Here is a 14326-nt window from a genome sequence, read left to right as displayed (position 1 = left end):
ACATTATCTGTGAACACAATTCACCGTGCCATCTGCCGTTGCCAGCTAAAACTCTAGAGTTCAAAGAAGAAGCCGTATCTAAACATGATCCAGAAGCACAGACGTCTTCTCTGGGCCAAGGCTCATTTAAAATGGACTGTGGCAAAGTGGAAAACTGTTCTGTGGTCAGACGAATCAAAATTTGAAGTTCTTTATGGAAATCAGGAACGCCGTGTCATTTGGACTAAAGAGGAGAAGGACGACCCAAGTTGTTATCGGCGCTCAGGTCAGAAGCCTGCATCTCTGATGGTATGGGGTTGCATTAGTGCGTGTGGCATGGGCAGCTTACACATCTGGAAAGACACCATCAATGCTGAAAGGTATATCCAGGTACTAGAGCAACATATGCTCCCATCCAGACAACGTCTCTTTCAGGGAAGACCTTGCATTTTCCAACATGACAATGCCAAACCACATACTGCATCAATTACAGCATCATGGCTGCGTAGAAGAAGGGTCTGGGTACTGAACTGGCCAGACTGCAGTCCAGATCTTTCACCCATAGAAAACATTTGGCGCATCATAAAACGGAAGATATGACAAAAAAGACCTAAGACAGTTGAGCAACTAGAATCCTACATTAGACAAGAATGGGTTAACATTCCTATCCCTAAACTTGAGCAACTTGTCTCCTCAGTCCCCAGACGTTTACAGACTGTTGTAAAGAGAAAAGGGGATGTCTCACAGTGGGAAACATGGCCTTGTCCCAACTTTTTTGAGATGTGTTGTTGTCATGAAATTTAAAATCACCTAATTTTTCTCTTTAAATGATACATTTTCTCAGTTTAAACATTTGATATGTCATCTATGTTCTATTCTGAATAAAATATGGAATTTTGAAACTTCCACATCATTGCATTCCGTTTTTATTTACAATTTGTACTTTGTCCCAACTTTTTTGGAATCAGGGTTGTACTCACACTCTCTGTCTCTCTCTCTCACACTCTCTCTCACACTCTCACTCTCTCTCACACTCACTCACACTCACTCTCTCTGTCTCTCTCACACACTCTCTCACTCACTCTCTCTCTCTCTCTCACACACACACACACACACACTAGCATTCTGGTGGTCCTCACTAAGATATAAAACCTGCTTTCCACCACACACTAGTTTTTTATTATAAAATTTTTTAAAAATTATTTACCAGCGGCACGGTGGTGTAGTGGTTAGCACTGTCACCTCACAGCAAGAAGGTTCTGAGTTCGAGCCCAGCGGCCGACGAGGGCCTTTCTGTGTGGAGTTTGCATGTTCTCCCCGTGTCCACGTGGGTTTCCTCCGGGTGCTCCGGTTTCCCCCACAGTCCAAAGACATGCAGGTTAGGTTAATTGGTAGCTCTAAATTGACCGTAGGTGTGAATGGTTGTCTGTGTCTATGTGTCAGCCCTGCAATGACCTGGCGACTTGTCCAGGGTGTACCCCGCCTCTCACCCATATTCAGCTGGGATAGGCTTCAGCTTTCCTGCGACCCTGTAGGACAGGATAAGTGGCTACAAATAATGGATCAAAAATCCAAGTCCTTCCCATGTCAAGTGGCGCATAGGGTGGCGTAGATCTCCGTTTCCCTCAGCCTCTCGCTTATTGCATAGCTAGGGTTACAGTGGGAGACTAGTCCTCTGGTAACCGCGAGAGTTTGACTTCCCACTCGCATCTGTATTGCAGCATGCCTTGCCAGACGGCAGTAGGTGCCATTTTTTATAATGGTCTTTGGTATGACCTGACCGTGAGTAGAACTCATGGTCTCCCGATTGAGAGGCGGACATGCTAACCACTAGGCCACAGATAACGGATGAATGGATTTTATTTACCAGTTGGGAGGTCCGTATCATGAAATACCGTGACTGAGGTCTTGAAAATACTGACCGAGGCCTCTGGGTCTTAGTTCTTCACCAGGTATGTCTTCCACCTTTCAACCTTCATTTAGGTTTCGACAGAACTTCCCAAAGACATTGAGGTCATAGGTCGTCTTTTTTGTTGTATTTTCTGCCCTTTGCTCCTCAATAAACTGCTGGATTTGCTCGGTGTTAGCAACAGTTACAGGTTTTCGGCTTTCTCCTGAAATGTTTTATTTCATCTTCATCAGGGTAGTAAAACTCGCTTTCGCTGTGAACACTGTCGTTATCGTTATCCATGCTGTAAAATTAATGCTATTATACTGAGAAATGCGAAAATAAATGTTGACGACAAATTGCTACCATGTTTGTTGTTGTTGTGAACGAGCGAGTCGCCAAAGGTCCGTAACCGGGGTCCGTATCGTAGGATTCCGGACCGCTCGCAAGCCAATCAGAGCACATGATTTGATGGAAACCGGACTATGAAAAAACCAATTTATAATATTTTGTAACCAAATGGAAACTAGAGCATTAGAAACCCGCACACTGAGGTACTTCACCTTGCATGAGAGAGTTCTTTTGAATCCACATTGTTGGCATAAATTGCTGTCTTTGGATTGAATTTGCCCCATGTGGATTTCTTTGATTTCAGTAGAAGTGAACTCCAAGAAGGCAAGTGACTCTAAAACAACAAACGCAGTGCTTCGATAAACACAGTCAAAGCCCTTGTATTCCTGTCTCACTGTGTATTCCTTTGTATCTCATCCCTACGCAGGGAATAGTGCAAGAGTGAAAGACTTCCATCCAGCTGGTTTATAAAAGCATTCAAGCACTCACTGGCTATTTTATTAGACATATCTACCATATAGGCGCACTTTGTGGGTATATGTTTCTGTACTGTACACACAAATGTTTAGCTACCAGTGTAAAAGAACCACCATAGGAGCACCTCCATCCATTATCTGTAGCCGCTTATCCTGTCCTACAGGGTCGTGGGCAAGCTGGAGCCTATCCCAGCTGACTATGGGCGAGAGGTGGGGTACACCCTGGACAAGTTGCCAGGTCATCACAGGGCTGACACATAGGCTACATCCACACGACAACAGCAACAAGATTTTTTTTTTAAATATCGCGTCCACATGGGCAACGGATCAGTTAAATTTCGGGTCCATATGGCAACGCAACGCTTGCTGAAAACGATGCAATACACATGCCACACCTCTAGGTGCACTGTAAGACGGTCCCATCGGAGACACCAGAACAATGGAAGAAGAAGTACACGCATGCGCATAAACCCCTTCTTCTGTAGCATTAGCCACATTAGCTTCCGCAGTGTTTGGATTAAAGACTCTGCCCTAAGGGCTATTCTCTCTCTCTCTCTCTCTCTCTCTCTCTCTCTCTCTCTCTCTCTCACTCACTTTGCACCATTACACAATAAATATTCACAGTGAAAATATTTTGTAAGCGCGTTTCATGAACCAAGTTATAGGATTTGTTGACAACTCGCATCGAGCTCGTTACACTTCTACCCGGCGTGAAGCACTGACAGTCATGTGGTTGTGACATCATCATAAACAAATCTGTTCTACTCATCCAGACGACTTCGCAACGGGGCTGTTGCCATATTTTTCCACTCTGGGACCCGTTCTCAAAAGATTTCGTTTTGGGGCACCCAAAACGCCGGTGCTGTGTGGACGCCAGGCCGAAATGATAAACAATTTTATCAGATTCACCTGAATCCGTTGCCGTGTGGACAGGGTCATAGACACAGACAACCATTCACACTCACATTCACACAAATGGTCAATTTAGAGCCACCAATTAGCCTAACGTGCATGTCTTTGGACTGTGGGGGAAACCGGAGCACCCGGAGAAAACCCACGCAGACACGGGGAGAACAGGACCTTCTTGCTGTGAGGCGACAATGCTAACCACTGCACCACCATGCCGCCAACCATCACACTCGTATTTTCCTAAACTGTTGCCTCAAAGTTGGAAGAACACAATTGTCTAGAAAGTCTTTTGTATCGTTACACTTTCTCCTGACTGAAACTAAGGCCCTGTCCACACGGCAACGGATTCAGGTGAATCTGATAAAACTGTTTATTGTTTCGGCCTGGCGTCCACATGGCACCGGCGTTTTGGGTGCCCCAAAACGAAATCTTTTGAGAACGGGTTCCAGAGTGAAAAAATCTGGCAATGGCGCCGTTGCGAAGTCGTCTGGATGAGTAGAACGGATTTGTTTACGATGACGTCACAACCACATGACTGTCAGTGCTTCATGCCGGGTAGAAGTGTAATGAACTCGATGCGAGTTGTCAACAAATCCTATAACTTGGTTCATGAAACGCGCTTACAAAATATTTTCACTGTGAATATTTATTGTGTAATGGTGCAAAGTGAGAGAGAGAGTGAGAGAATAGCCCTTAGGGCAGAGTCTTTAGTCGAAACACTGCGGAAGCAGTACCAAACCATGCACCGCCCGTGCGCTTTCCAAAAACAAAAACAATCCCGCCAGCAAACATAGGAAAAAAAAAAGGAGCGATCTCACCTCTTCAGATGTTGGTTTAAGTCCGACAATACATTCCTCAAAAAGGGCGTAGAAGAACACAGTAATCCATCAACGTGTAGCATTCAATTTATTCCGGACCATTAAAGAATTCTGGAGGATATCAGAATGTTGGCGTACCGGCTTCCATCTACCCCCATTCATTCCTCTTTCCGCGTCTTTCGTTTTACGCAACTGATTAATAATCAAAACTTTATGTGGCTAATGCTACAGAAGAAGGGGTTTATGCGCATGCATGTACTTCTTCTATTGTTCTGGTGTCTCCGATGGGACCGTCTTACAGCGCACGTAGTGGTGTGGCATGTGTATTGCATCGTTTTCAGCAAGTGTTGCGTTGCCATATGAACCTGATATTTTACTGATCCGTTGCCCATGTGGACGCGATATTTAAAAAAAAAAATCTCGTTGCCGTTGTCGTGTGGATGTAACCTAAGGGGCCCAACCCAGTTCCAGCATGACAATGCTCCAAAGCAGGGTCCATAAAGATATGGTTTGCCAGGGTTGGATTACAAGAACTCACATTGTCTGCACAGAGCCCTGATCTCAACCCCACTGAAACACCTTTGGGATGAATTGGAAGGCTGACTGCACCCCAGGCCTCCTCACCCGACATCTGTGCCTGACCTCACTTATGCTCTTGTGGCTGAATTGGCAAATCCCCACAGCCACATTTCAAAATCCAGTTGAAAGACTTCCCAGAAGCCTGGAGGTTATTATAACAGTAAAAGGAGGACTAAGTCTGGAATAGGATGTTCAAAAAGCACATATTGGTATGATGGTTAGGTGTCCACAAACTATTAGCCATATAGTATATCTGTGGTGGACTAGTCTGGCAGGGTGGTGGCACAGTAGTCAATGTTGTGCTGGTAACAAGCAGTGCTGGGGCGTTTTAACACTATGCGCACTCAGTGGCCATTTTACCTACCTACCTTGTTAATCTACCTTGTAGATTTACAGTTAGAGAGCATCTATTTTTGTGTATCTTATTTTCCTTCTTGCCCTGTTCAGGGTCAGGTCATTTGGGTGGCTATGTTTTGGTTGGTAGAATATATATACAACCCCGATTCCAAAAAAGTTGGGACAAAGTACAAATTGTAAATAAAAACAGAATGCAATAATTTACAAATCTCAAAAACTGATATTGTATTCACAATAGAACATAGACAACATATCAAATTTCGAAAGTGAGACATTTTGAAATTTCATGCCAAATATTGGCTCATTTGAAATTTCATGACAGCAACACATCTCAAAAAAGTTGGGACAGGGGCAATAAGAGGCTGGAAAAGTTAAAGGTACAAAAAAGGAGTAGCTGGAGGACCAAATTGCAACTCATTAGGTCAATTGGCAATAGGTCATTAGCATGACTGGGTATAAAAAGAGCATCTTGGAGTGGCAGCGGCTCTCAGAAGTAAAGATGGGAAGAGGATCACCAATCCCCCTAATTCTGCGCCGACAAATAGTGGAGCAATATCAGAAAGGAGTTCGACAGTGTAAAATTGCAAAGAGTTTGAACATATCATCATCTACAGTGCATAATATCATCAAAAGATTCAGAGAATCTGGAAGAATCTCCGTGCATAAGGGTCAAGGCCGGAAAACCATACTGGGTGCCCGTGATCTTTGGGCCCTTAGATGGCACTGCATCACATACAGGCATGCTTCTGTATTGGAAATCACAAAATGGGCTCAGCAATATTTCCAGAGAACATTATCTGTGAACACAATTCACCGTGCCATCCGCCGTTGCCCGCTAAAACTCTATAGTTCAAAGAAGAAGCCGTATCTAAACATGATCCAGAAGCGCAGACGTCTTCTCTGGGCCAAGGCTCATTTAAAATGGACTGTGGCAAAGTGGAAAACTGTTCTGTGGTCAGACGAATCAAAATTTGAAGTTCTTTATGGAAATCAGGGACGCCATGTCATTCGGACTAAAGAGGTGAAGGACGACCCAAGTTGTTATCAGCACTCAGTTCAGAAGCCTGCATCTCATCATCATCATCATCATCATCATCATCATCAGGTCGAGTTTCCTCGGGAGTCACAGATGGTGGCTTGCCACAGCGACCTATCAAGCATTAGTGATCTTATCTCATTTGCTGACTGCAGGCCAGTGTCTCTCCTCAAGGTGTCTATAAAGGTGCACCTTTGTCCACCCCGAGAAGCTCGACCTTGTTGTGGTTCCCAAAGGACCAGATTGTGCGCAGCCACGTCAGCATAACGTGCGCAATGTCCCGCTAGGCGCAGTCGTCTTGCTCGGATCTTTGTAGAAAGTGGTGGGAGACCTCCCTAAAGTACTTCATTGGGAATCCGGTCTTGCCAGGTGACGTTAAGGACTTTCCTGAGCATACGCGTGTAGCATCCGTCCAGCCTTTTTTCCTCTCGGACCAATAGTGTCCAAGCCTCACATCCATAGGTGAGGATGGACTCGACCGAGGCTGAAAAGATCCTCCTTTTTAGGGTGTCTGACATGTTCGAGTGCCAGATGTTGTTTAGCTTATGTAGGGCGCGCCAGGCCAGGGCCTTCCTCACATCTATATCCTTCCCGCTCGAGCTGATGTACGAGCCAAGGTACTTGAAGTCTTTCTTGACGCCCACTACCTCACCGCTAAGCGTGGCGAGCTCTGCATTGCCTGGAATGTTGAAGGGTACTACCACGGTCTTAGTTGAACTTAGCGACAATCCCAGCTTTCTGCATTGATCCTCGACACTACTAAGCAGTTCTTGAGCTTGTTCTACCGTGTCACTTATTAGGGCAATATCATCAGCAAAGTCAAGGTCCGTTATCTTGATGGGTCCGACACGTCTGCTCCGTCTTGGGTGGATAGTGAATCCAAGTTCCTCCTCGCGACCGTTTATCGCATTCCTTAAAGCATAGTCAAGGGCGATCACGAACAGATATGGGGCTAGGGTGTCACCTTGAAGAACACCTGCTTGAATGTTGAACGTATCCGTTTCACCGTCCGGAGAGATGACCTTTGCTGAAGTGTTGGAATAGATATCGCTAATTGCCTGAACTATTTTAGCTGGGATTCCATATGCCTGCAGGATCTTCATTAGTTTGCCTCTATGGATAGAGTCGAAGGCCTTTTTAAAGTCGACGAAGGTTATCATTGCTGTCAGGTTCTTCTGTTTTACGCCCTCAATTAGGCGTCTTAGGGCAAGCACCTGCGCAGTTGTAGATCTCCCTTCCCTGAAACCATTTTGGTTAGGTCGTAGAAGGTGGTCTAAAGACGTTCTTATTCGGTACAGGATCATTTTGTTATAGACTTTCGCGACTACTGAGCTCAAGCTAATTCCCCTGTAGTTATCTCTGTTCCTGAGATCTCCAGCCTTTGGTATTGGGATTATGTCCAAGATGGTCCATTGACTGGGCAGCTCACAATGCTCGAGCGCTCTGTTGCAGATATTCAGGACTAAATCATTGATGTTTACCCACTTGAGAACCTCGGGAAGAACCCTGTCCGCTCCACAGCTTTTTCCCACTCTTAAAGATTGCTTGGCTTCATGGTACTCGTCAAGAGTGAATGGACCATCATTGATAGGAAGATCATGGAAGACAGGCTCAAACTCCTCTTCCTCATCATGGACCGCGGGAGAGTTGCCAAGCAGATTCTTAAAGTGGCAGTACCAGGAGTTTACCCTCTCCTCATCAGTTTCGCCATCGATTTTTCCGGGACTAGATGAACGGTTCCCTGCAATTTCTCGAACAAGTTTCCAACCCGCAGAGTGCTGATTATTATTGCAATAGGTTTCGACCTGCTCAACTTTTTTCGCTAGAACTTCTGCAAGCACCTGATCATAGGCTCTAGATAAATTTTCCTTGGCTTGGATGTAGGCGCTGGTGTTGTTGTCTAAGTGCTTAGAGGCCTCATCCACGGCCCGACGTGCGTCGATTACTCTTGGATCTGCAGAGAATAGACGGTCTTTCCTTCGTTTGAGTATAGGTGCTAGAGTTTTCTTAGCTGCTTCATTGTTAGCTTCTGTAAAGCGTGCATAGCGGGAAGAGCCTGTCTCATCGGCGGCGTCGCTCAGGAGTTGGAATCGATTTCTAATTGCCACTTCATATTTATCTTGCAGCTCGACATTATTCTCGAGAGCCCTCCAGTTATACTTTACTCTTTTCGCCACACTCTTCTTCTTTGCTCTGAGACTTAGGCGTATTTTGACAGACACTACTCTGTGGTCAGAGCCCACACTTGCCAGTGAGTTGTAAGCTTGGCAGTCAAGGATGCTGTTGCGCCATTTTTGCCTTGCTAGTATGAAGTCAATTTGCTGTTTATGTCTGACCCTATTAATGTCTGGCGGGGAGATCCACGTCCATAATTTCTTTGGGGCTTTTTGAAACAGAGTGTTGGTGGCTAATAGTGCATGTTCTTCCATTAGGTCATGAAGGTACTCTCTATTTCTATTGCCTTCTTCGTGGTATGAGAATGGCACCATGTCTTTGCCCAAACAACCATTGAAATCCCCTAGGATAAGGAGAAAATTATGGGCAGGTACAGCACTTATTGCAGAACTAAGGTCAGAGTAGAATGACTCAATCTCTTGCACGGGCGCCGAATTTGTTGGGGAATAAGCCGAGATTACTGTTGTGACTGGGTTGCTCGAGAAATTGGCCAGAAGTATCCTTGAGGACACAGATTTCACACACAATAGTGCCTTCCTGGCATCCGGACTGAGGGCAATACCAACTCCGCCAACTGAGGCTTGCGCCGCGTTACGCCAGGCGGAGGATGTTATAAGGTATTGAGTACCCATCTCATGATAGGCTATGACCTGATTGGAATCTTTATGGATGATACGATGTTCCTGGATTCCCATGATAGCAATGTTGTTCGTACAAGTTTGGTGTGCTAATTCGAGCTGGTTCCCAACGTTCCTTAATGTGCGCGTGTTCATTGTTGAGAGCACTATGACTTTCTTACATTTCAAAAGGGGGGCCTTGGGTTCTTCACACAATTCAGCCGTTCCCCTCCCAGGAGGGTTTAAGGCAGCGGCGTCATGCTGTCTAGAAGACGGTGTTTCTGGACCCGCAGCATTGCTCCTGCTCACTTCCGGAGCTGGCAGCCGTATAGGATTTATGTTGTGTTGTGCCATCATTGTTATTCCTTTCTGTAGCTCATAAGGACAGAGGTCGCCACTCCTCTCTGTCCTATGTGGTGCATGAGGCCATTGGCTCAAGTGAGCTCATCCGCCCTTTAACAGGTCTTGTTTTTAATCCTGCTGGGTGTCATGCCACCCTCCTCACCAGTCAAGTGAGACTGGTGGGGGAGCCGGTTTAGACGCCGACCACCCGTCCATGCGGCAGGTAGTACTGGGTTACAATGTTACCAGTAGCAGGCAAGAACCTGACCTGACCACTGCATCTCTGATGGTTGCATTAGTGCGTGTGGCATGGGCAGCTTACACATCTGGAAAGACACCATCAATGCTGAAAGGTATATCCAGGTTCTAGAGCAACATATGCTCCCATCTAGACAACGTCTCTTTCAGGGAAGACCTTGCATTTTCCAACATGACAATGCCAAACCACATACTGCATCAATTACAGCATCATGGCTGCGTAGAAGAAGGGTCCGGGTACTGAACTGGCCAACCTGCAGTCCAGATCTTTCACCCATAGGGCGCATTATAAAATGGAAGATACAACAAAAAAAGACCTAAGACAGTTGAGCAACTAGAATCCTACATTAGACAAGAATGGGTTAACATTCCTATCCCTAAACTTGAGCAACTTGTCTCCTCAGTCCCCAGACGTTTACAGACTGTTGTAAAGAGAAAAGGGGATGTCTCACAGTGGTAAACATGGCCTTGTCCCAACTTTTTTGAGATGTGTTGTTGTCATGAAATTTAAAATCACCTAATTTTTCTCTTTAAATGATACATTTTCTCAGTTTAAACATTTGATATGTGTGGCAGGGGGGGCATGGTCAAGCGCCGGTCTGTGACCGGAGGGCGGAGTCAGGGAAGGTAAGTGGCAGAATCACTACACCTGATGTCAATTAACCTGTGTTTTGTGTGTCTTCCCAGTGACCGCGCCCTATATAAAGAGAGAGAGAGAGAGAGCAGAGGAAGAGAGCTCTCTCCTGAATCCAACGACTTGTGTGTGTGTGTGCGTGCGCGCGCGCATGGAAGACAGTGAGTTTTGCAATATGTCATCTATGTTCTATTCTGAATAAAATATGGAATTTTGAAACTTCCACATCATTGCATTCCGTTTTTATTTACAATTTGTGCTTTGTCCCAACTTTTTTGGAATCGGGGTTGTACAATCCAAAAAATTCCACACTGAGGAGTATAAAAACTGCCAAAGCCACGCCATCCGATACAAGTGTACAACTGAAACATCTGCTAACATGTCACTACTATATGTGTCACTGTTGTGCTGAGAATAATCCAATCAAATAATGTCTGGACAGCCATGGTCCCAGTGTATACATGGACAGAAGGGACTATCAGACAGGTGTGCTAAGAATGCTCCACAAAAAATAATGTCTGCTTTGGTCTGATGGGTTGTAGTGGGGCTACCAAGATGTGGGTTACCATCCATAATTGTATTTCCATGATAGGTATCGCTGAAAAACGAATCTAGATAAAGGTAGGTAAGGTGACCACGAAGCGCAAGTTTCAAGTTACATGGCAAATATTACAGTTGTGGTATAGGCCCAAGAGAAGCCAAAGTGATTTCTCAATGCTTGCAATATTTGTCAAACCATCTCCCCCCTCTCTCTCTCTCTCTGCCATACAGACACACAAGTGGGGAAGTGCTAATTTGCTGGGCTGTGGAGATGAAAACAGGGATGGTGTTAGGCTGGCTGGGCATCAGAGGATCGGAATGCAGGCTGTTTAACACACGAGTTAGACAATCCCTAGAGCCCCCACCCACACCACGGCCCAACCGCTAAATAAATAGAGAAGTAATTAAGAGAGAACTAAGAAGAAAGGCTGTGTTTCATTACTGCTGCTCCTTCTGAGGAAGCAAGAGACAGGCCATTACAGAGATTACTATAAGTAAAACAAAGAACAATAACTCTGAAATAATTTCTTAACGATGCGTACATCTTGAAGAAAATGATGTTTAACAGACCTCACACTGACACAGATAATCATTTGAAATGGTGCAAAAGAAGAGCAATATCTGAGTCACTGAACTTTTATTTCCATTCCGGGGCTTCACACTGCAATTACTGTAAGCTGACAGACTGAAGTGACAGCAATTAGTGAATGAATAGATCCACATCCTTCCATCTATTCTTCCTTCCCTCCTTCTTTCAGTTTTCCTCTCTTATGATAAAGCCAGTGTCATCCTTTACAAAGACTTTCAAAATCCAGTTGCAAAAATCTAAAGTGCCATAAACCTTATGATTCAGGTCATGTCAGTAAGACACATTTCACATGTAAGACACACTTGCTATCTGTAAATGTCTATATACCCTTATGCAACAAGTTCATTGCATTGTAAATATAGGATTAATCTATGATGATGGTGGTCATTTCTTTTGTTTGGGGCAATGATGCTTCAGTGGGTAAAATCAAAAGATGAGCAAAGCCCTTAATGTTCAGTTGTTTGCTCGGACTGTATAACTTCTCAAAAAGTACGTTGCCATGGAAAAAAAGTGTCTGCCAAATGAAAATGTGCAAACAAGCCACTGAAAATAATGTCATATAAAAGACCCACTTCAGAACATTGTTTTGTTTTAATTGCGGGAATCTTTGAGATGAGTGGTGATCGTCAGGTGGAACCCTCAACAAGTTTATTTCTCACATGAGGTGCTAAAACAGATGGCAGCACTGTTAGGCAAACTGTAAGTAACATCCCCTTCTGCATCCAAATGTGTAATGACTGTGCCTTTAAAAACATTTGTGCATTGAAGTGAGAGAGTGTGTGTATGTTTGAACATGTATTTTATTCATATGCTCAACATAAAGCCTAGATCAGGTCAGAGGTCATGGTCAGTGCTCCATATTAGACCTGCTACACAGGTAGCATGAGACATTAGATGTTTGTGTAAGTCTTTGATGATGTAAGACTATGAATATATTATATGGAGACATGTCAAAAGCAATTTGTTGACAAAGAACATAATGTTGTGACTTAGAAACTCATTTGATTGAGTCCATATGTAATACAGCATATAATATAGAAATGACATACTGAAATATGATATGCCTTCAAAATTGTTTGTGTTAGAATGAAGCATATATAGAAAGAGATAGCTCTGTATGCAATATGTAGATGGAAAAAAAGAAATGTACTTTGGCTTGCTCCAACTGTTGTAGATACAGCTGGATATATCACCTGTCACTTGGGGAAAACCCTGGGTGGCCTTCTCTCTCCAGGCAAATTTAAATTGTGAGGCAATTTGTCCTGCTCAAAAACAAACAAACAAAAAAACACCATGCATACCCATTTGTGAAACCAGAATTTAACTTTAAAAAGGAACAAAATAGTTTGTTACACCACTGATTGTTATTTTTAACCAATGACTTTTATGTCAGGGTAGCACGGTGGTGCAGTGGTTAGCACTGTCGCCTTGCAGCAAGAAGGTTCTGGGTTCGAGCCCAGCGGCTGACAAGGGCCTTTCTATGTGGAGTTTGAATGCTGTCCAAGTGGGTTTCCTCTGGGTGCTCCGGTTTCCCCCAAAGACATGCAGGTTAGGCTAACTGGTAACTCTAAATTGACCGTAGGTGTGAATGGTTGTTTGTCTCTGTGTGTCAGCCCTGCAATAACCTGGTGACTTGTCCAGGGTGTACCCTGCCTCTCGCCCATAGTCAGCTGGGATAGGCTCCAGCTTGCCTGTGACCCTGTAGAACAGGATAAGTGTCTACAGATAATGGATGGATGGACTTTTACATCAAGCCTTGCATTGTGCAGATAAAAATAATCTACAATTAACTGTTTCTGTGAAGCTGTTGAAAATCAGTTTGTTTTTTTGTACTGGTGATTGTGTAAAAATGGTAACTTCCTCTTTATTATGTCATTTTAAATCTTCACATATTGTCACTCTTATTAGTAGCCAGCAATGACAGTTTGTGCCAACAGCCTGAGAAACTCACCTCAAATATGGCATGCAATTCTACACCATCAAAACATCAATACTTTTATTAGCCATATAAGATCCATCCATTATCCATAATTGCTTATCCTGTGCAGGGTCGTGGGCAAGCTGGAGCCTATCCCAGCTGACTATGGGCAAGAGGCAGGGTACACCCTGAACAAGTCGCCAGGTCATCGCAGGGCTGACACATAAAGACAAACAACCATTCACACTCACATTCACACCTACGGTCAATTTAGAGCCAGCAGTTAGGCCAAGTTTACATTAGACCGTATCTGTCTCGTTTTCTTCGCGGATGCACTGTCCGTTTACATTAAAACGCCTGGAAACGCCGGGAAACGGGAATCCGCCAGGGTCCACGTATTCAATCTAGATCATGTCTGGTCCGGTGCTGTGTAAATATTGAGAATACGCGGATACGCTGTGCTGAGCTCTAGCTGGCGTCGTCATTGGACAACGTCACTGTGACATCCACCTTCCTGATTCGCTGGCGTTGGTCATGTGACGCGACTGCTGAAAAACGGCGCGGACTTCCGCCTTGTATCACCTTTCATTAAAGAGTATAAAAGTATGAAAATACTGCAAATACTGATGCAAATACTGCCCATTGTGTACTTATGATTGTCTTTAGGTTTGCCATCCTTCCACTTGCAAGTGGTAAGTGATATGCACTGGGATCACACACACAGCGGCTCAGTTCCGAATCACTGCTCGTGCGCTATACTCGCGCGCTCTGTGAGCTGCGCAGGGCCGGAGTGCGCACCCTCCAGAGGGCACTCGCTGTTCAGGGCGGAGTGATTTGGAGCGCAGGATGCCTGCGGAGCC

The sequence above is a fragment of the Neoarius graeffei genome, chromosome 14 (genome assembly GCF_027579695.1).
Source record: "Neoarius graeffei isolate fNeoGra1 chromosome 14, fNeoGra1.pri, whole genome shotgun sequence".
Lineage (NCBI taxonomy): Eukaryota > Metazoa > Chordata > Actinopteri > Siluriformes > Ariidae > Neoarius > Neoarius graeffei.
This window is presented reverse-complemented; position numbering follows the sequence as displayed.